The sequence below is a fragment of the Punica granatum genome, chromosome 4, assembly GCF_007655135.1.
Source record: "Punica granatum isolate Tunisia-2019 chromosome 4, ASM765513v2, whole genome shotgun sequence".
Taxonomy (NCBI): Eukaryota; Viridiplantae; Streptophyta; class Magnoliopsida; order Myrtales; family Lythraceae; genus Punica; species Punica granatum.
Window position 1 is genome coordinate 32705996 of NC_045130.1, and position 23507 is coordinate 32729502.

Consider the following 23507-nt stretch of genomic DNA (forward strand, 5'->3'; position numbering starts at 1 on the left):
ATCGACGCGTCGAAGATTTGGATTCGAGTGGAGCCTGGAAATTTAAACGAGTCATCTTAGAAATATTTAAAGTGCTGCGAATGAGTAAGAGAGAAGGAAACGAAGGAGACACGAGAATTCAAAAATGCATGTAGGGATTTCATTGAAGGTGGGAATATTGATGCCATAACAAAAACCCCTCTTCCGTCGTGTGGCTTATGACTTTGCCGACACGCGGGAAACATCGTCTACAAAGATAGCCTTACACATCGGCGATTACAGCCGAGTAGCGCGGGACTGAGGTCCAGTTGTTGAGCTCCTCATTCTCCTGCGCGAGGCGAATGTAGACCCCTGAAGGAGTCTCCTCGGTGACGGCGTATATGCCTGGCAGATCGACAAGCGCGTCGTCTAAATCTGAGGAGGGGCCGTCAAGAGTACCTCCGACGATGTGCCGTGGTCCTGAAAAGAAGTGGGAGAGAGGCGGAACTGGGGTGCCCCTGTTGATCTTCCCGTAGTACGCTGCGAGACGGTGGAGGTGCTTGCCTCTACGGGCTTCAACAATCTCGTGGCAGGAAGGGCGAAAACCGAGTCCCCTCCTGTTCTTGTACTCCTCGATCTCGATTGGGCGGTTGATCCCTTGCCCACGTGCTCCGAGTCCGGAACCCGGAATGTAGTTATGGCGCAGCAAGATCTTGCCCACCATGCGGTCGGCGCGGGACGGACCGGCCTTTCCGTAGTCTCGGATGACGGAGATGGTGTCGAACGAATGGAAGGGGAGGTTCTGATCGTCCCCAATACTGATGTAGGGGACAGCCGTCTCCTTATAAATCGCATAGTCCTCCTCACCTTTGATCGTGATGAGTCGCTCTTCCACGATGAACTTAAGCTTTTGGTGCAAGGTGGAGGGGACTGCGCCCGCAAAATGGATCCATGGCCTCCCGAGCAGCAAGCTGAAGGCATTGGGGATGTCGAGCACCTGAAAAGTGACATTGAATGAACATGGACCTACCTCGATCAGAAGGTCGATCTCTCCGTTCACCTCTCTCCGCGAGCCATCGAAGGCTCGAACCGCTGTCTTGCTTGGACGAATACGATTCAGATCCACATTCATCTGCTTCAGGGTGGAAACAGGGCATACATTGAGAGCCGAACCATTGTCGATCATGACCCGGCCTACCACGAAGTTATTGCACTTACAGACGATGTGCAACGCCCGCGAGTGTGCGCACCCTTCGGAGGGAAGCTCGTCATCCGAGAATGAAATATTGTTGGAGAATATCGAACCAACGGTTTCTTCAATGAGATCTGGAGCCGTCTCCTTGGGGACCTGCGCCGCCGTCAGGACCTTCAGGAGCGCTTCACGATGTGGCTCCGAACTTAAGAGAAGGGCGAGTAGTGAAATGTGGGCCGGGACTTGCCCATTTGTTCAACAACCTTATACTCGCTTGCCTTGATGATCTTCATAAAAGCCTCGGCTTCCTCTTCGGTCACCTTCTTTTGTGGGATCGGCGTAGCTTCCGGGGCGATCCCTAATGTCGCAGCAGGCGCCTTTCCTTTGTTCGCGACCTCCGGGTTTTCATACACTCGTCCCGAGCGCGTCACGCCCATGACGCTGAATTGACGCTCGAGGTTCCCGACACTCCCTTCGTAGGTCCACGGAACCTTGCTATCTTGATATGGCTCTCGTGCGGGGACATCTATCACGAATGGGGCGGGCGTGGCATCAAACCCCGCGTACCCTATACCGGTTTCCGCAGGCACATATTCGATTACGAACGGGGCGGATGGCTCCTGCCCGGTCTCGTACTCCCCTATGGCGCAAACACTGATCATGTTAATGCTGGGTCCCGAGCTTGACCCGTGATCGGGAAGAGGATTAACTTGCACGTTCGGAGATTTGATGGCGTTGAACGTGAGTTGTTTGCCATCAATCATAGCTTGGATCTTCTCCCGCAGCTTCCAACAATCGTCGGTGGTGTGACCGGGTGCGCCCTGATGGTACTCGCAGTGCCGACTCTGATCCTGAATGGTGGGGTCGAAATCGGGGTTAGGCGCTACGATTTAATCCTATTGCCTGCGAGGAGTTGCCGGTATATGTGGGAGAGCGGGGCCGGAAGGGGTGTGAATTGTCTGCGCCGCGGCGCAGTGCTTTGTTGGTCCTGCGGGGCCGGAGCCCGTTGCACCGGCTGAGGAGTTCTCGAAGCCGGAGGCCTGCTTTGTTGGATCGGAGGGGAATAGGGACGTAATTGTGCGGGGCCGGCAACGGAAAGGAGGCCGGCGGGGCGGAATAATATACTTGTTGCGCTGGGAGTTGCTGCTGATAATGCACCGGAGGTGGGGCATACGCCTGAGTGGTCGGTGGTGCGGGCGTGTAATTGATGGAATACTGTTGGGGGACTTGGCGCCCTGAGTTAACAGCATTGACGGACGCGTCTTTTCCTCTCCTGTTTCCCGCGGAGGGTGTCCCAGTAGCAACCTTCTTCGAGGACTCTCCCTCTTTCTTCTCGGCCGGTCCTTCTATCTTGCCGAGCTTAACGCCGATATCAAGCCTCTTCCCGGCGTCGATAAGGTTGGAGAACGAAGACGTGTGAGCCAACAGGTGCAAGTAGTAGGCCCCTTTGAGGGTAGAGTGGAATAATTGGATCTGCTGCGCCTCACTGATCGGGGGGACATGTTTCGCCGCTCTAGCCCTCCACTTTACTGCGTAGGCCTCGAAGCCCTGATCCTCGGCCATCTCCATTGTACTGAGCTCCAACAGGGTCGGGGGCGTTTCTGCACAGTACTTGTACTGGTCGATGAATTTGCCCGAAAGGTCCGTCCATGTAGGGATATCCGCGGCTTTCAGTGACATGTACCAATCAAGAGCCGCTCCCGCCAAACTGTCCTGGAACGTGTGGATGACGAACTCTTCGTAGTCCCAGTACTGCAGCATCTTTCCCCTGTAGTGACGGAGATGGTGACGGGGGTCGGTAGTGCCATGGTACCTTTGGAATTCAGGCACCTTAATCTTCGGGGGTAGCCGCATACCCGGAAAAAGACTCCAATCGCAATCGCCGGCATCGAGGCGAGGACCACCTGATTGTAAGGCTTTGATGTTCTCTTCCATCTTCTTCAATCTCTGCTCCTGCTCAGTCCCCATTTCCGGGAGAAAGTTTGTCGGTGGAGCTATGGGGACAGCCTGGGTTGGCGTGCCCGGTTCAGGGATGGGAATGTTTAGGGGAGGTAGAGTTGGGTAAGAAAAGCTGATGTGGGGTTGTGGAGCTTGGAATGGGACAGGCTCGGCTGTGTGAGCAGGAGCGTGGGGGCTCTGTGCCGGGAAGACCATTGGCGGAGGAGCCGCGTAAACCGGTATGGCCATCGGCGGCGGTACTAGAGTAGTCGGGTTCGACGGTGGAAGAGGAATGGCTGCCGGGAGAGTCACCGATGGCGGAGGGACGTTAGCTGGGAGGCCCGCCGGTGCGTGTATCGCAGGCGCTTCAATACCTTCCGGAGCATGGGTCGGCGGGACCCAAGGTTTTGGGTCGACTGTTGGCCCGTACCCCGGGGCGGAGTAGAGTTCGAGGAGGTGTGGTTTGGAGCTCTGAGTAGGGCCATGAGCTCGGCCATGTCGGCGGCCATCTGATTGACCGTGCCCCTTAATGTGGAGATATCGCCTTCCAGTGCGACGATGCGGGCCGCACCCTCTGTAGAGGTGGACGGTGCTTGGGCTTCCGATGTTGGGACTGGTGGCGGGATTTCTCCCGAGTGTACCGGGGGTGCGCCTGCAGGAGTTAGTGGTGGCAGTGCTTGAGTCATGGACGGTTGATAATAAACCGGCGTCGGTGGAGTGTTCTCCTCGGAGCTAGCAAGCTGATTGTTCTGTGCCATCTTCGATTGCAGACGAGTGAGATAACGGTGCGGCGCCAGTTATGGTTACCTGTATTAACAAGTGTGTAAATTTCTACGCAAACGAGTTACGTTCTAAAAATAAAAAAACGTGTGAAATAATAAATAAGGGGATGACGTGCATGAGATGCATGGATTTGAAAACTAATGTTGTCACTCGCATTGATTCAAAAGGTTTCTAAGATACAATGCAATTAAAAACAAGCCCTAAGTCGTTCTTCCACCGCGCTCAGGGTGCGAGTGACTGTTGCCGTGGAGAGCACCGATTCAGGTGAGGGCCTGGTGGAGGCGTCTATCCTAAGGGGTGCGTGGACCTCCACGGGCTCTCTTCCTGAACCTCTCCAAGGCGACATTCGCTCGTACCAGCTCTGCTCGCGCCTCTGCAGCTCGGCGCGGGCCTGGGCGAGCTCTCTCTGTAATTGCCGCTGATCCACAAGCTGCTCGTCTTTCTCTGCGACTTCCCGACGAAGGTGATCTCTCTCGGCCCTGAGGTTAGCAAGCTCTGCTTGGATGGCCACGTTCGGGGTGAGAGGCGCTCCCGTTGGTCCGTTATCTTCAGCTCGTGGAGAGTCGGCGGAATCCTCGTGTGCTGTAGGACCCCACCGATAGAAACGGAGGACATATTCCTCGGTAGCCTGGAAATCCTGTTCTTCAAGGGTTGGATGCTCGGGGAAATACGGACGCTCAATGACCACGGTTCGCCACGCGTCCAAAACCCGTTCGATGTCTCTTTGGCGATCTACGGATGTCTGATCCTCCCGCCAAGTGTGTTCGAATTTAGCCCGTGCCGTGTCCTCGGGGACTGTCTGCAGGCTGCCAAACTGCCTCATCACTCGCGCCGGAAAATATGTGGTGGACCCCGCATGACTTACGAGTGGGACTCCGTTAAAATCAGAACACCTAAGGGCCGCGGGTCCGGGTGGCATCCACGCGGCTCGCCACTTAAAGCCCCTAGGTGGTATTTCGCGAAAAATTTTCATCCACTCGGAAATCTTGCGTTCTTCCACGCGCACGAGGGACAACAATCGAGAAATGATCGACTCAGAACCATTAAAATACATAACTGGGCGCACTAGACCGAAGGGGTTTGCGTGGCTTTGAAACCAAATTTGTAAGAGGATGGGGGATCCTCTTATTCTTCGGTCGCGTGTTCTCAAAACACGGTCGAGGGACCGAACGGTCTCCCCCACAAGGGCTACCTCGTAACCGCGCCCTCCGACCACTTGGAGGACAACACCGGCCAAGGCCGCATCGATGAGACTATGCGAGCGAGGGAATAAGAGGGTCCCAAAGATTAGCAATAGAACAGCATGACACAAATCCTTTCGAAGAAAATCCCCCTGGACCCTATGCGCTCGGGACTCAATAAAAAGGAGGAGTTTCTCGATTGCAATCTCCGTGCTGCAGGAGTATGCGAGTTCAGCATTCAAACGGGTCGTAGGAACCCCGAGTAGGCGTGAGACTAGGGTTGGTCGGGTGGTGTGGAAGTTGGGTTCTACAATGCCGTGGACAACTGCAGTCCGACCGATGAGTGTCCGGTACTCCTCGATGGTTGGCGTGAGCTCGGTACCCTGTATATCGAAGACGGCACGACTTGGGTTCCAGAATGCGATGGCGGCCTCGAGGAAATTCCAATCCACACGTCGGGTAGCCAAAAAGGGAACATCTCCTACGAACGCAGCGATATAGTGGCGGTCGACCGGGCGTAAAGCTGTCCATATGCGGGCAATCTCCTCGAGTGGCGGTGTGACTCTATCGAGGCGCGGACAGGAGAATGAGTGCGCCATCCCTTACCAAGATGAAAGGAAGATCGACTTAAGACTCATCAATGGGAATGACATCCTAATTTTGAAAATTTACATGATGCATGCTTGCGAAAATGTAAATGCCCACGGCTTAATTCATGATACATGGTACATGTACATCGCTCTCGAAATAGAAAAGACTCAAGTGGCATGCAGGCCGACTCAACGGACTGTTCGTCGAAGCCAGGTTGGAGGATGGCATGGAGCTCCTGTAGAATGCATGGTTTCAGTGCTACAGGGACCGTGCTACGTAAGGATGGGGGCTCCCGACTCAAGGGTGTCAATTCCTTGAAATCGAGCGGGGATCTTTAGGGGCCTAATCGACGGTCCAACCGTGCGACGTACCCTTACTCGGAACCCCTATTTAACCTATGCTCCTATTACCGGTCGTGGGACGCGACCCATAGGTACCTAGAAGCTAGTATGATATGCAATGCATGTGCGGGAAATAAAAGTGCGTTAAGTAGATAAGCGGGAAATGCGGAAAGCGGTAAATAAACAAGCAAACAAACAAGCGGGAACGAGCCCGAACCCTCTAAGTGTCCCCAGTGGAGTCGCCAAGCTGTGCGCACCCGAATTTCGTCTCGTCGGGGCACGGAATGCGCGCGCCTATGCAACGCGGCTTGGGAGTGTCCACCTTCCCGGGGACGCGCGACGGACGCACGTGAGAAGGAGTCGCCACTTGCCATTTTACGACCCGAAGGTCGAGGGCCGGCAAGTTACCCGGGTCTAGGGGTACAGGGTACACCTAATTGCTAAGGCATATGGTCTACGAAACCCAAGGTTCCGAATTCGGGGGTTCTATTACATGCGAGCCTATATCTCGCATGCCCTATCGGTACTCTAGCTTGTCTAGGCTTACCATTTTTAATTTAATTACCACTTAATTAAGTTCCGCTCATCTTACGCGTTTTGACACCGTAAATTCGAAGGAACACTCCGACCGTCCACTCTCCGACCGGGATTCTTACATGAATGAATGTACAATATAAATCCTTACATTGTCCTCTCAAATAAATAAAATACAAGTTACAACAACTGAATCCCGGTCGAATTGCATTCGGTTATTATTCCACTCGTGCTCACCGTGTGGTTTGAAAAGACCGAAATTGAAATTAAGATGCGCGCTCAGTGTTAGGGGAATTGAACCCCGTGATCTACGATTGGGGCGTTGGACCCCCTATGAATCGTGCCCTGAAGGATCGGGCTCGATCCACATAGCAAACAAGTGCAAGAATGTTAACAAGCGGACATAAATAAACAAAAAATGGGGTTTTATTGTTGCCGAATTTACGTTAATTAACCAATTATTAACCGGGGTATCTTGTCATACAAATCCTACCCTAAAGCAAACAAAGTGGGTACAAGGTGTGAAACGATCAAGGATCGCCTCGGGAAGGTATTTCGCATTTGGCATTATTTTCAAGGACTTGACGTACGTGACGTCCATTGTCAAATCTTGTGTTTGTGGATTGCTTTTAGAATTGTTCTATGTTGTGACACTACGGTTGTTACAGGTTATTACCGAACATTGATTCCACCTGTACATCCTAAAATCTAGTGCCTATCCCACTATTGCCCATTTTGTCTTAGCCAAGTATATAATTAATCCGGTATTTATATTTTGAGCCAATCCTCCCGAACTAACTACCCGAGACTATGCTAGAATAACAAAAACTCATCGGTCGGATAGGGCGGGCTATGCAGATGAACCTGCGCCTAGATAGGTAGCCCATCCCTACCCTGATACCGCATGTTTCTCTTATTCTAACCCTAGGGGGGGTGTCGCTAGGTTGCAAATAGACGATTTTGCCCTTGAGATAAAAATTGTTTTTCGGGAAAGAGAAATTACGCGGTGCGGGCCATCTCGGCCTGTGACCGGCGCTAACCGATCCCCTGGACCTTCCAGGGTTGTCAAGAACCCTAAAAGAGCCAAAAGATCGGTTAATCTATCCGGAAGTGATCTAAGAAGAACTTCCACGTCCCGACCTGAGTTTCCTGAAATCAGGTGAGGCCTCGAGTCAAGACGCGCAAGTCCTTCCTAGACATCCATGTCACATCGAACTACGTGTCTCGAGTTTTATAAAACTTTGCAAGTTTTGAGGAGGGCACAAACGCATGTTTGCAACCTATCAACGCGTGTTACCGGTTTATTACCAATTCGTACAAAATTATTAGGGCCAAGTGAATTAATTAATCGTGTGAACGTCAAATTACCCCGTTAGTGAAATCATTGATTAAATTAATTAATATTTGCCAAATGCTCTAAATATTCGGGTTTCGGACCATCGAACCGATCATTGATGGACCGTCCGATGCGAATCCTAATTCCCGATCGCCTTAGGATTTAAAAATTAATTTTAGGTCGAGTTTGCAAGATTAACCCGATTCATGTGAGGTTTCGATTTAAACGATAAAGCATTTTAAGCACAGATCAAGAGCATACCACCACATCAAGCACGGCGAACATACAAATTTACATGACCGGTGCCGCCATGATCATGAAACACATACAAACATACACGCAAACACGATATCAACGAAATCGATAAAACGGCACCGATTCATGGAAAGCGAAAAATCATGCAAAAGCACACACGTTGTCATGCCGTATACATATAATCACAAGAATAAAATATTTAAACATGGCACACACGCTGTCGGTCGGTGATCCAAGTAGGAAAGAGCTGGATGTCTTTGAAAAATGTTCAGGACTGATTTGAAAATTCCGAAAGTTGAGGGACTGATTTGCAAACTCCGAAAAGCTCAGGGACTGATGTGAAAATTCGAAAGGTTCAGGACTAATGTGAAAATTCCGAAAAATTCAGGAACTGATTTGAAAATTGCAAGAAGTTTAGGGACTGATTTTAAAAATTCCGAAAAGTTCAGGACTGATCTGGAGATTCCGAAAAGTTCAGGGACTGATTTAAAATTTTCGAAAAGTTCAGGACTGATATGAAGATATTAAAATAACCGGGACTTGACTGGAAACAATTTTAAAATTCAGGGCAGATCTGAAAAATAAAAATTGCGTCCTCTGTATTGAAATGAGACAAAACGAAAAGTTTGTAAAATCGAGTTTGAGACAAATCCGATCACCCGTACAGCCCAATAATATTCATTTCACATCATATTCATCCAAGTAAGCATTAATATTCAGAAGCGGAGTCCTAAACATGCCACTAAGTTGGGGATTTACCTAATTCGGGAGATTGGGGGTGAATCTGTAAAATAAGAAAAAAAAATTAAAAAAAAAAATTAAAAATTCGCCGGGTAATTGGGCTGCTGAGGGAGGATTGGGCCGGACTGGGCCCTTGAGATCTGGGCTGGGCCGATTGGGTTGTTGGGCCGAGTTGGGCTGTCGGTGCTGGGCTGGGCGTCGGCGGACTGGACCGGGCCGAACGGGCCTGCTGCTGGGCCGAGCTGGATGGCTGGACCGAGCCGGCGTCTCTGGAGAAACCCGAAAAATAAAATCGACCAGGTTAGTGTACGGGAAACCGAGAGCAAAGGGGTCGAGGGAGTTAACGGGGTCACGAGCTCGAGGAACTCCGGGTTTCCGAGGGCGTGTGAGCTGAGGGAGATTCCGGAAATCGAGCTCTGGAAGAATCAGTGTGATAGCTGGAGTTTTCGGAAGTTTCAGCCGTGGGGGGATTCGGGTGAGCTGAGGGAGTTCCGTTCGGATGCTATCGAGCTGAGAGAGAGCGTGGGCTGGGGAAATTTTTCCGGGAGAATCGATGAGCTCCCGGGATTTTTTCGTCTGTGAGCTCCGACCGTCTTTTTTCCGTGAGCCCCTTTTTCCAGCTGCGGGTTTTTCTTTTAAACCGAGAGAGAGAGAGAGAGAGAGAGAGAGAGAGAGAGAGTGCGTTTGCGTGTTCGAGGAGTCGCGTGCGCATAGGGGATGGCGCGCGGCAGGCAGGCTCGGGCGCAGCGGCAGCAGAGGTCCCGAGACCGGTCCGTTCCTGCCAGGAGGAAGAAGAAGAAGAAAAGAAAAGAAAAAGAAAGAAGAAGAAGACAGGAAGAAGAAGAAACGATGAAGAAGAAGAACAGGAAAATGGGGGGAGGGGGGCCTGGTCAACGGTCAAAGTTGTCAGACTTTGACCGTTTGACCCTTTTGTTTTTTTTTTTTTTTTTTAACGCGCGTATAAATTGAAATTCCATCTTCTTGATCGGACGTCGAAAAAATAATTCGAGATTGCCATCGTGTTCAGAAAAATTCGCTGATCGATATTGTGCGATGAATTTATTTTCAATCTCGAATTTTGTCCCGAATTTTGAAAATTGACGTCGATGTACGCGAAGTTCGAAAATGTCCCAAATAAAATTAGTGTTAAATTAGGCAAATTGCTATTTCCAAAAATGTCCTAAAAAGTCGTGAATACTCGAGTAATTAATCGGAAATATTTCCCTCACGAGTGGTAAAAATGGCGATTTTGCCCCTCTGGAGCCGGTGGACCAAAATTGGGTGCTGACAAGCGCCATTACACAGGATGAGGTGCCAAGCCAAGGTGGAGATTTGTTGGAGAATTTCTTGCATTAAGCTCGAATTGCGGAAACTTGAAGATTCGGAGCGAGAAAGAAATCGGGGAAAAATTTTGTTTCCTATATTTTCGAGATTTCCTATAACCTCATAAAAGAAAATATCCTATGAAATATTCTAAGAGAGCTATTAGGATATTTCGAGAGATATTATGATATATTTATTCTCTTATAAGTCTATAAATAGGGTCTTGTACATGTTGTAAAAGGTGCTCCGATGCCACAAAACCCTCGGTTCTTGGGGGCCGATGAGAGAGAGTCTGAAGTTACGGGGTCGGTGATGGCATGATCTTCTTAAGAAATTCTCTGAGTTATCTTATTGGAGTCTTAGTTTAGAGTAAGAGGATGGAGAGAATTGGGATATCGAATTAGATTCTTGCCGAGATGGGGGCTAGAATTGAAAGACATCTTCGAGGTCTATAATCTCATGTTTATCGATCTAATGAAGTTCTCTTGCTCTTTCTGTGGATGTTTCCTTATTAAGGGTTTTGCCACATATATCCGGTGTTCAATTTATTTTTCTTTGTTATCTCATCTAATGTTGTAGGCATGTTGTCTCAACATATATTTTCAATTATTTATAACAATGAATTTATAAAAAGTTCTATAATCTTTTATCCATTCAATTTTTTATTTTACCGAAATATCATGCACTTTTTTTATGTCTAAATAATATTTAGAGTTAAAAAAAGACTATAACTATATTTAATATATTTGCTGCAAATATATTAAAAACTATTTATTAACTATTTTTAGTCATTGTTAGCAAAGAAGTATGTATATTTATTTATAATAATAAATTTATAAAAGGTTCTATAATCTTTTATCTATTCAATTTTTTATTCTACCAAAATATCATGCACTTTTTTATGTCTAAATAATATTTAGGGCTAAAAAGATACTATAACTATATGTAATATATTTGTTGCAAATAGGGAAAATAATTGAGTATTCACTCCAACCTACCCAACAATATATATTCACAAGGTGTTTACATATATGGGCTTAGAAAGGTTAAAATTTATCTATATATCTAGTTTAGATTAAATTTAATTTATACAAGTCAAAATTAAAAAAGAAACTTTGCTTGAATTAATTTAATTTATTTTTATAGTAAATTTTTTGAATTGGATATGCTACAAACAAAATTAAATTTTATGGTATGTAAAATTTAATTTAAAAGTAACACGTTAGAAAAGAGACTTACTTGCATTGTTTTTCTTTATTTTTATGGTGAGATTTTTAAAAGAACTTTGTTAAGTCTATACTATGTAATTTTTTAATATTGTTAACAGTCACTCTATAATTAATAAAATCAATTTGATAGATATAGTTATAATTAATATACTTTACATAGGAAATGAATTCTATAAATTAAGAATAATACACATCTAATTTATTCAATCAAGTTTAAAACTAAGAAAATTAAACTTGGACCTGTTCAATAGTTGATCTTGTAAAATAAATTTTATTTAATTAATCCGTGCAAAATACGAGCAAACAATTGCTAAATAAATATAAAGCTTAGAATATCTTGGCCATTACACTTGAAAAGTAAAATGCAATGAATGACGGGATGGGCCGCAAAGTACCATGGTAGCGGACCACCGTAATTTTACACTTTGAACTGACTTGATTGATTCTTTCTTGGCAAATGATCGTAGGAAAGAATTGATGGGCAAAAAAAAAAAAATTGAATTCAAATCTTGTGAATAAATAGATTCATGTTGGGAAATTTTACTTTTTAAGGAGGCGATCTGACTCGAATTAAATTAGTCGAAGCCTATTGAGCTTCTAGATATCATGGTGCATATTGACAAAAGAAAAAAAGGATCACTTAATATTATATAGATGAACACAACCGATCCAGTCTAGTAGAAAGGGAAAAAGCATAATTTAGCAAAAATAATATCGATCACGTAAAAGATTTGTTCAAGATTTTATTGAAATTACTTTATAATTAAAAACTTTTCATTAGTTTTCATTAGGAATAATCCAGATCAGACTAAAAATACACTAATATTTTCAAGGATAAACAGAAACACATAATTTCAAACTAAACAACCAAACCCAAGAAAATATATATGTAATTCATAACGATAATTTCTCATAGACAATTTTCTCCAAAAAAATATGTATATTTAAAAACATTTCGCCCTGGCCAATAAAAACACAGTTTCCCATATTTTAGTATGTGATCCAAAAAAATACATTATTCTATCACTATCAATTTGTATGCATCACGTGGACGTAAGTAGGACATTTTTGGCATGACAGAGGCATAAATTTTGAAGTTGATGCCAATGAGTTTAACGTATGCATCATGCCCCCTTCTTTCTAACATACAATTACACGCAATGGATTTCGATTGGGAGCAGAGTCATTAGTTCTAATGAATTTCTGATATCGGAAATATCCATTTATATTTTATAATTTAACTTTACTATTATAAAGATAATTCACATATTATCGCCTATTTTTCAGAAAAATTAAAAGAAAAGTGATTGCATAATTAGAAGAACTCACAATTTCTTTTATTATATGATACTTTCATCAGTGTTTATACTTTTTATTAATTTAATTTCTAATAAAAAATTACTTTAAATTCTATAGTTAAAAAGTAACCATAATCAAAATCAGTGTTATCAGAACCGGACCGGATGATGAACCGAAAGGAATACAAGTTTATGGGTTTATAGGTCCAACCGGGAGTTCGATAGGTCAGACCGCACGTTTAATTAAAATAAAATAAATAATTTTAAAAAATATCCACCCCAATTGCACACCTCAATCATCGTCATTCTTCTTCCTCAAAGTCTCCCCAAGGCTCTAAAGCCTTTGAGCTTCAAAATCGGCCTCTGAGCCTTGAAGCTTCGATTGAAGCCTCCAAGCCTCGAAATCGAAGCACAAAGCCTTCGATGAAGGCTCTACGCTTTGATGCGAGGTAGAGAGGAGCCTTCACCATCATTCTTCTTCCTCCTCTTCTCCCCTAGGCTCAGATTGAAGCCTCTAAGCTTCGAAATCAACCTCTGAGCCTTGAAGCTTCGATTGAAGCCTCCGAGCCTCGAAATCGAAGCATAAAGCCTTCGATGAAGGCTCTACGCTTTGATTCGAGGCAGCGAGGGGCCTTCACCGTCATTCTTCTTCCTCCTCTTCTCCCGAAGGCTCAGATTGAAGCCTCCGAGCATCAAAATCGGCCTTTGAGCCTTGAAGCTTCGATTGAAGCCTTTGAGCCTTGAAATCGAAGCACAAAGCCTTCGATGAAGGCTCTATGCTTTGATTCGAGGAATAAAGGCTTCGGTTAAAGCCTCTATACTTCGATCTCGAAGCTCGGAGTTTTCGTTCGAAGCTCCGTGCCTCGATTGGAAAGAGGTGACAAAGAAGAACAAGAAAAAATTAGGGCGTTGACGATGGCGTGAGAAGAACAGCGACAACAGTGGTAGACGATGGTGGTGGGTGGCTGTCGGCAGTGACGGTTGTGTCTGCTGGCGATGTGTGCAGGTGATGGTGAATGGTGAATGGTGAATGGTGAAAGGTGAAGAGGGGGATGAAGATGAGGGCAGATTCGGGATTTAGGATTATCAACATAAAACCCATAGAACAGGCTAGTTCAATGGAATTTTGCTCAAAAATCGGTTGGTTCAATGGGACTGCCAGTTCAAATTTGCAATTTGGGTTTTTAAGCAGACTGGACCGGACATAGGGTCGATTTTCGGTCCGATCGGTCGAATCGGTCGGTTTGATCCAACTCTGATAACAATGATCAAAACTACATATATAAATGTAGATACATAATTTGTTCCTGAATTAAATTAAAATGCTTTTATTTATAAGGCACATTATGCACAATCGTCTTTCTAGTATTTAAAATAGTATATATATATATATATATATATATATGTAAACACATATGTATATTCTAAAAGTATCAAAAGGCTCCTGCCTTATCACCTCAGGCCCTCTCTTTCTTCTCTCTTTGCAAAAGCTAAGCCCCCAATAGTAAAACCCTAGGACCCGACCTTTTTACCGGCACGTCTGGCACGGGCCGAGCGCGTCGGGCATCGATACCGCCACCAATGGAAAGCTGAGGTTGTCCTCTCCCTCCTGGCAATGGTGATTTCCTTCTTCCCTCTCCCTTCTCTTCTATTCTCCTCCCTTTTCCTCTTCTATAGAGTATGGAGGCGTAGTAGAAAGTGATGGCGATGGTATCGTATCGGCTGACTTGTGGGGACCAAATCGCCTTCTCTTTGGTCGAATTTGGGGCTGAGATCGTTGTGGTTCCCTCTATTCCGGTTAGGCCCGAAGCTCCTCCATTATCGGGTTGTTCTCGTGGCTGAGAGTATTTCCTCCATGCCATCTTCGAAGTCTGCGCCCACGATCCGTGGTGGAGACTGTGTTGATGGAGTCTCAGAGGGCGTATGGGCCTCCCCCCTTCCTTTTCTACTTCTTTGCTAAGGTTCGTGCGGTGGTGGTCTCCTCTTCCCCTCCGATGGTCACGCCCTCTCCCTTTCCACTCAGATCTAGGATGGTGAGTGGGGTGCACATGGGGATAATGGTGAGACAGTCATGGTGGTGGCAACCTTGTACCCCGACTGGCCATGATCAGGCCAGACAGGCGGCCAGCGTCCCTGATCTGCATTGTACTAACCTGTACCGGTGGCGGCAACAATGGCACAGTGGCTACGACCTCCTCTGACCCAACCTCCCTGACTGATCGGCTTTTTCCCTATTCCCTCCGGGAACGGATTCTTATCTCGGCCTCCCCGTCTCCTTCCCATGATAGTATCCTTACCCACCACGACACTTAATCGCGACAATAATAGTTCTACCTCCCGCATACAAAAATCGATCTTTTGTGGCTTTTGCTCCTTTTTGTTGGTTTTTGCAGATCTCAGCTCTTCTTCTATGGTCACAGGTCTGAAGCGATCAAGGAGACTGTTTGGTGTGTCTTGCATTAGCCACAATCTCAAAGACCATGTAAACGAGGAAGAAATCGAGAGAAATATTATTTCCTATATTTCGGGATATTTTGTAACCTCAGAATATGTTTAAAAGGATAAATATCTTTGAAGAAATATTATGATATCTTTAGAATATATGTTTCAGATATTATAAATAGGGTCTTGTACGGCTTGTAAAATAAGTCTCAATTGTTGTGAAACCTCGGCCTCTCAGGGGACATTTGAAAGAGCCTTGTATCATGGGGATAGTGGGGTGGATCTTCTTGGAGTTCTCTCGGGGAAATTTCTATGTAATACTAGGATATTAGAGTAAAAAAGTTGGAGAGAATTGAAAGATCGAGTTAGACTCTTCTTGGTGTGAGGTTTGTAACGGGAGATGGGATGAGAGTTATCTCTCAGGGCAGTAATTTCCGGTTCACTATTTAGTGAATTCTCTTACTTTGCGTCGTGGACATTTTCTCTTTCTTGTTGGAAGGGGTTTTACCACGTATATTCAGTGTTCGATCTTATTTTCTCTGTTATCTCATCTCGTGTTACATGCATCTTGTTATAACAATTGGTATCAGAGCCCAAGTGCTGGAATTAGATCTTGAAGATGTTAGTTCCGAGATTTGAGGTTAAGAAGGTTGACGGATCGAGCGGCAGTAGATTGTGCAGAACGAGTTGAAGGTATTACTGGTGCAGTCTGGCCTTGATGGAGCACTAAGAGGAGAAGCCCCGACGGCTGTGGCACGAGTAATGACAAATGAGGTGGAGCCCTTGGGAGTTGTAGTAGAGCAATAAGCGCATAGATGTGTTGAAGCGCGCTGAGTCGAATACGGTTCAAGGTGGAGACTCGGAGACTCGTAGATCCAACAAAAGAAAAAGTTGTAACAGCGAGAAGATTGGTTGTTGTGATGCTAGCTAAATGCAAGTTGAGGTAAAGAATTGTTGAGTATGTCTTACATTAAACCGCAATTTCGAATACCTAGTAAATGAGGAAGAAATTAGAAGAAATATTATGTCCTATATTTCGAGATATCTTGTAATCTCAGAATATATTCAAAAAGGGGAAATATCCTTGGGGAGATATTATGATATCTTAAGGATATATCTTTTGGATATTATAAATGGGGTCTTATACGGCTTGTAAAATAAGCATTTGTTGCTGTGAAATCCTAACCCCTCGGGGGACTAGTTGAGAGAGTTTTGTATCACGGGGATAGTGATAGTGAATCCTTATGGAGTTATTTCGGAGAAATTTCTCTTTAACTCTAGGGTATTAGAGTGAGAAAGTTTGAGAAATCAAGCTAGACTCTTTTCGATATGAGGTTTGTAACGTGGGCTGGGAAGAGACATATATTTGAGGGTTGTAATCTTTGGTTCACTATCTAGTGGATTCTCTTGCTATGCACCGTGGACGTTTTCACCTTCTCATTGAGAAGGGTTTTACCATGCATATCCAGTGTCTGATCTTATTTTCTTTATTATGTCATCTCGCGTTACATGCATCTTATCACAATAGAGACTTTGGTCTTCCTTGGTTTGATCACTTATAGTGTGTTTGGACGACCGAAAATAACATCGAATAGGATTTCTTAAATCCTTATCTTGTGTTTGGTGACATCTAGGATGAGAAATCGGGAAGGATTAAATGAGATTACTCCTTAAGGCCCAAAGCCGGGGCAGGGGTAGGTTGGGCCCGAACTAGAATTGTGTTTATAGTAAAAAGACAAAAATGCTATGATTCAATTTTCCAAATCTGTCGTCAGAGGGAAGTCCCATTAGTGGGAGGGAGGTGTGGCTTTTGCCTGGCCACTAGCGCTCCAATTGAGCTCGCTTGCGACACCAAGTTCCGCCAGCAAGCTCGATCAAAGAGCTGGTGGTCTAAATAGAGCCCTAATAGTCAAGAGTCTCCCGGCGATAGAGAGCTTGCTGGGAGATAGTAGCTGGTGCTTGGTTCCGCCTACCAGCTCTAACATTGAGCACATCAGCGGTATATGGGACCGCTAGCGAGCTCAATCGAAGCCTTGGTGGCTGGGCTCGAGCCCCACCTCCCTCCTTCTGATCCCGATGGTTCGGCCATCTCTCTTTTTTTCTTTTTTTTCCCTCTTTTTTCAATTTTTCAAAAAAATATTTTGAGAAATTAAAAGAAAAAGAAAAGAAAAATAGGGACAAATCATACACATGTATTTTGGGTTTTAGGGACAAATCATACACGTGTTTGTCGGTCATCTCTTTTCTTTTTATTTTTCCCTTTTTCTTTTTTCAGTTTTTCTAAAAATATTTTAAGAAAATAAAAAAATAAAAACATGGACAAATCATACACAAGTATTATCCTTATTTTTATTTTTTTTCTTTTGCTCGGTGTGTTTTATCCTTAATGATGCATAATCAAATTGAGGGCATATCGGTCATTGTATGGCTATATCCAGTTGAGACATCCTAGTTTGCTCCAAATATAAGATTAAGATTAAAGTTATCCTTAAGATTAAAATCCTATCTTTTCGTCCCTCTATTTCCTATCCTATCCTGACATTCAAACGCGGCCTTAGGGATTGGGTTGTTAAGGATTAGGTAGATCGATTTTGTTCGATGGCTGTGATTGTTTGTGGGATCTTGCACTCAAATATCAATCTCGGACACCCTAGCTACCCTGCTTCATTATGGAGTAGAATTTTATAGTGGGTTTAGGATGTCCTCCTTCTCGATTATCATAAGGGTCCATGATGAAATACCGTTAACAAATAGTGGCAGGTGATAACGGTTTCAAAATAGCAAACTACAATTGTATCAGCTCTCCGATTTTTTTTCCTATTGTAATTTGCTCGACAGATAAACCGTTTATTTCAACTCTTGTAATTTTCAATCAGACATTTTCTCCTTGTATCCGTTTTTGTTGGGATTCTTAAACGTTGACTAAACCCTTTCAGCAAAATGTATATGTATATTTATATATACGTTTAAGTTTTAAAAAAAAAAAGTTGGTGCGATATATATTTACTTATATTTATTTATATAAGCTTGTAATGCACATAAAGCATGTCTTCACTTTTAGCCTTCTGACTGCTGAAATTCCGCGCGCACCCCCATCACACCCCCACCAACTATATTTAATCTAATCTAATTTTTATCCCCCCTTCCGCAGAAAGAAAAAAGAAGGCTTGAGTTAGTCAAAGATCCGAACAATACGTGATGTCCCCTCCTTATTCAAGAGGACCCAATGAGCAACAGGGGGCTACTTCCACAGGAAAACTGTCAAAGTTCGTAAAATCACTAAACTCGGTGTTGCATACGCAACGATGTTGGCGTCATGGAAGATATCCAGTTTCGATCGTCCTTATCTCCCAGCACAGTTTCATGCAGTCAAGAGTGGTCGGGTTTCAGGAAGAGGTTCCGAATCGAGCTAACCTCGAATCAGCCTATAAAAGGGACAAGGGAAATTTGACTAGTGAGAATCTAAACTTACGATCCTTGATTTTGAATCAAGAATGAGTGCACCTCTCTAAAATCTGAACCCCTTTCTCTAGGCATCGCGAGTTATTGGGCCAGATTCCGCTCTATGGTGACCTTACTGGGCTCATAATTTGGCCCAAGATTAGGCACACGGCCTCGTTAATTAGGGCCTCAACCAACCACTCTCGCTTTTGGTCTCTCAGCCATCTTCTTTTATTCCTTATTCGGACTCAATTCTCCCAATAAATGATTTTCAATTCAGTTCATTTCAATTTGATCGTTGGAATGTATTTTTAAATAGATTAAAATTCATAAATTAAGGTTGTTAGTTCCAAATGAATTGAATTTTAGCTAGATCTTGTTGATTTCGGCCCGATATGAAATCCAACTAAATCTTACATTTTTTAGAGAAACTAGTGTTACCGCATGTGCGTTGCACGTCATGTATTAATTATATATAATTCTCATATTAATTCAAGCATGTAATATAATATAAGTTACACATTTCGTATGGCACATTATACATACATGATTTATTTACTATGCATTTGTAATGTTTTGTTTAGTTAATTACCATATAATTGATATTGGTTGTAAATAGAAAAACGAATCTTAGGTGCGTCCTCATTTCTTAGTAGAACATGCTTGATTTTATATGCAACACAATTTTTTTTTCTTTTGAAAATAATCAATCTTAAGCTAGATTTTGAAATTGCCAGTGGTATTGGAAAATAATTATTTAATCAAAAGCAATATAACAACATAGTGGAGATCCCAGAACGAGTTTGTGTTTGTTTGGACTTAATTTTAAGTGCTGTAAATTTAGGATCTAAATAGAATAAATACTTAATTGATTAAGTAAAAAGTACTTGGTTGGGTGAAAAGTAAGATGATTGAAATTATATTTAGATAAATATCCACAACTTTAACTTCTTTTCACTTTTGCCCATATCTTATTTTATTTTTTTAAAATTAAATTTAAAAAATTAAAAAAAATCGGAATTGAGGGAGGGGCAGTGGTGGCCCTCGATTCCGGCCACCACCGTCGTAATTGAGGTCGTCGATGACCTCTCCTGAGCGGTGGTAGGCGAGATCAGGGCAACTCACTCGGAAAATTGAAGTTCGATACCCCGTCTCTATCTTCGATTTGAGAGGGGTCGAGCCTCGATTCCCGAGCAGCGGTGCCCTCGATCCTAGTCACCACTGCTTAGGTGAGGTCACCGGTAATCTCTGACGTCGCCCACGACCTCGATTATGGTGGTGGTAGCCGGAATAGGGGGACCATCGCCGCCCCTTGTGTTCGACCCAGCTTCATCCCCCTTCCCCCCCTCCCCTCTCTTACAGTCTGACTGATATATGAGAATGGGACCAAATTGCAACCGAAGTGAAACAGATTGTCTAGATTGATAGTGTTGCATGGACTACAGAACGGGTATCAAAACATAATGAATGGTTTCCCTTTCTTTTTATGTTGTCGAAGGACGAAGCAAAACTATATTCAGCATTATCAACGTAAATTGGTTTAAGCAATTTGACAGTTGTTCCTCTTAAATAAGTACTCGAGTTCAAGTATTATGAATGAAGAAAATTCACACTGGCAGAGTCTTATCTTTTAATGGAACGAGTCAGACGACCCGACTTGACTGAATTAGTCGAGAATACCAGGGTATAAACCCAAAAAAAAAAATCCATCATTAGAAATGAACATATTGACATTGATCAGATAAAGGAAAGTTACCTACATAAAAATTCAAGTCCACTACAAGCAAGGACAAGGACATTTTAGAAATTCTTTAAAAAGAAAAATTAAGAGAGTAATAACAATAAAATTAATATCCCCAATTCTTCTTATTGCAAGAAAAAAGGGCCAACAATTTAAGATGCAATAGACTTGTTTTCCCTATTTGTAAAGTATCAAATTATTATTAGGAATTCAATTTGCACCAAGGGAAAGTAAGAAATAACCTTCGTGAAATATAACATAACTAATGATTAGCAATTTGGAGAAAGTAGTGCACCTACATTCAGTTGCTGGAGAAGTCTACCCTCAATATATAAATTGAATCGGGGCGATATACTCTCATAATTTAAAGGGCATGGACGGCATTGCCATAGGAATCCTTTTCTGAAATCTTTCTTCAACACAACTTCTAAAGTAAAGAAAAGGCAAAAGTATACAAAACATAATAGAAATATTATAGGCTAAATTGCACTGGTGGTCCAAAATATTTTATAAATATTTTATTATGGTTCAAAAAGTTTTTTTTGTTACATGATGGAACAAAATATTTCAAAATTGTTTCATAATGATACAAACCGTCAATTGGCCCTAACGCCGTTAACATTTTGCTGACGTGGCTCGTCCTATGTGTCACTTTTGTTACGTGTGAAACCAATCATAGTGCGCCACGTCATTTAAGAAAAAATACAATTTTAAAAAGTCCAAAAAAATACAAAAAATAATTAAAAAATACAAAAAAGAGTAAAATTTTGAAAAAATAAAAAAATATTTTAAAATTTTGAAAATTTGAAAATTATTATTTAAAAAATTTTAAAATTTTAATTTTTTTTAAATACAAAAGATAATAAAAATACAAAAAAGAGTAAAAATTATTTTTAAAAAAATTAAAATTTAAAAATCTTAAAAATTTTTAAAATAATTTTTTTATTTTTAAAAAAGAATTTTTTATTTTTAAAAATAATTTTAAATAATTTTATAAAAATTTAAAATTCCTATTAAAACTTATTTTAAATTTTAAATTAAAAGTTTAATATTATTTTTAAAAGTTTTTAAAATTTAAAATTACTTTTAAAAGTTTTAAATTTTAGAATTATTTAAAATTTTTCGGTCACGTCAGCAAGGAGGTGACACGTAGTAGCCACGTCAGCGTTGGCTTGACGGCTTCAAGCTCGAGTTGATGGTTTGTACCATCATGAAAAAACTTTGAAACATTTTGTACCATCATGTAGCGAAAAAAACTTTTTGGACCATAATGAAACATTTGTAAAACATTTTGGACCACTAGTGCAATTTACCCTATATTATATAATCATCTCAACTAACATCCAAGCAAGACTTTCTGCACCATAGGGAACCAGACGGTATGTAAATTAGAACACCAAAAATAATAATAACTACAAAAACCAAACAAAAAGAAAACTTCTTTGCTCTTGCCTTCCATAAATTGCTCAAGAATGAGCACACCTGAGGAGTAAACGTTAGTACGTCCATTTGTTTCGATATCTCATGCCTGCATCAAATGCGTTGTTTAAATAAGATCCTAGTATAAAATATACAATATACCAGTCTCACTTCCTCGAAGCGTAGGATGGCAAAATTGAATTCTACCCACAACACTTTCACCTACTCCAAGTATAGGATATAGAGATAGAATTAGACATATACCAGTTCCATGATTTAGGACCCGGAAACCTACGTGGAATCTGCCTCGTAAATGTGGCTAAATAAAGAACAATTTCAGATTGGAAATTTATAGGATCGTAGGACCATGCATAAATAATCATAAAGGCTTGCACATAAAAGATTAGGCACGATGATTTGCTTTCTACGGCCCCGTAAAGGAGAATGAGTCAGATAAGTGTAAGGAGAACATTTGCTAATCGCCACAAAGCTCAAATCCGCACTTTTGAGGAAGAACAAATCATGAGCGACTATATGAAGAAAGTGGGTGGGAGTGATCATGCTGGGCTAAAAACTTTTTTTTTTTGTCAAGAAAAAAAAATCAATGTGTTTTGGCCTAAAGCACTGATTGGCTGGTCACTTTAATTAAGGGTGATCGGTTCCGGGTACCCTGTATTTTTCATAATACCCGGATCCTACCCTGTAAGAGACAGGTTTCAAGATTTTGGAACCGGACCCTACCCTGTTGAATCATGGAACCGGAACCTACCCGGAACCTGTATTATACCACAGGTTCCGGGTACCCTGTTGGAACCTGTAAAATTTTTTCTCTCGTTAAATAAAATCGAAAATATCACATACATAATTAGTAATCACGCCAAATAGAATATCAACAAAATTTAGATTAATCCACAACAATGAAATAATAATATGTCTCATCAATCCATCAACAAAATTGAACATCAATAATACAATCTCACACAACAAAGTGCGTCTGTTCTGATTCATTAAAGGATATAGTAACTTGGCTCTTTACTCTTTTTTTTTTAATAAATAACCGGTTCCGGGTACCCTGTAGGCAGGAACCGGAACCGGAACCGATTTTTACAGGTTCCTAATTTTAATACCTGGAACCTACCCTATTTTCAATACGAGCTATCCGGACCCTACCCGTTAGGGTAGGTTCCAACCGGTTCCGGGTATACCCGATACCGGTGCACACCCCTAACTTTAATCCTACTTCCAGTTATCAATGTGTTTCTCTAAAAAAAAACATAACGATTGACAACTTCACGTGATATATAAAATATATAGGAAGAATAAAGAAATGAAGAGATGAAAAACCTGATATAGTAACAAAGAGAACGGGAAAGCAATCGTGTCATCACGTTCACTTTATATAATTTATTTACTTTTCTCAATACATATACAGAATGAATGAGATTAGCCCAAAATCAAATCTAGTTCGGGCTAATCAAAAAACAGATTGGATGTGGTGATGAGAAATGCACTCCCCCTCTCGATTTTTAAATTCCCTAATAATCACAAGAAAATAAAGGATCTGCTCACTTCTGAAGAATCTGGCTCTGCATTCTTTTGCTTTTACAAACTCTTTCTTCAATTTTCATTGCTCGCAATACGATATTTTTTGTGTGGACTCAATAATTAATCAGGAGGAATCATATTTATAATTGATTATAGGACATTTGGATTAAATGAATAATAGGTAATATTGGCTCACGCTCAAATAATTCTATTCTATGT

At 42.5% G+C, this 23507-nt stretch overlaps 1 long non-coding RNA gene across 1 annotated transcript; it reads left to right on the forward strand.

The window, feature by feature from the left end:
• Nucleotides 1-13051: 13051 nt before the first annotated feature.
• Nucleotides 13052-15687, forward strand: LOC116204802. Its single transcript, XR_004156405.1, has 2 exons — nucleotides 13052-14318; nucleotides 15121-15687. It is a non-coding gene; the product is annotated as an uncharacterized LOC116204802 (long non-coding RNA).
• The last annotated feature ends 7820 nt before the right edge of the window (nucleotides 15688-23507 follow it).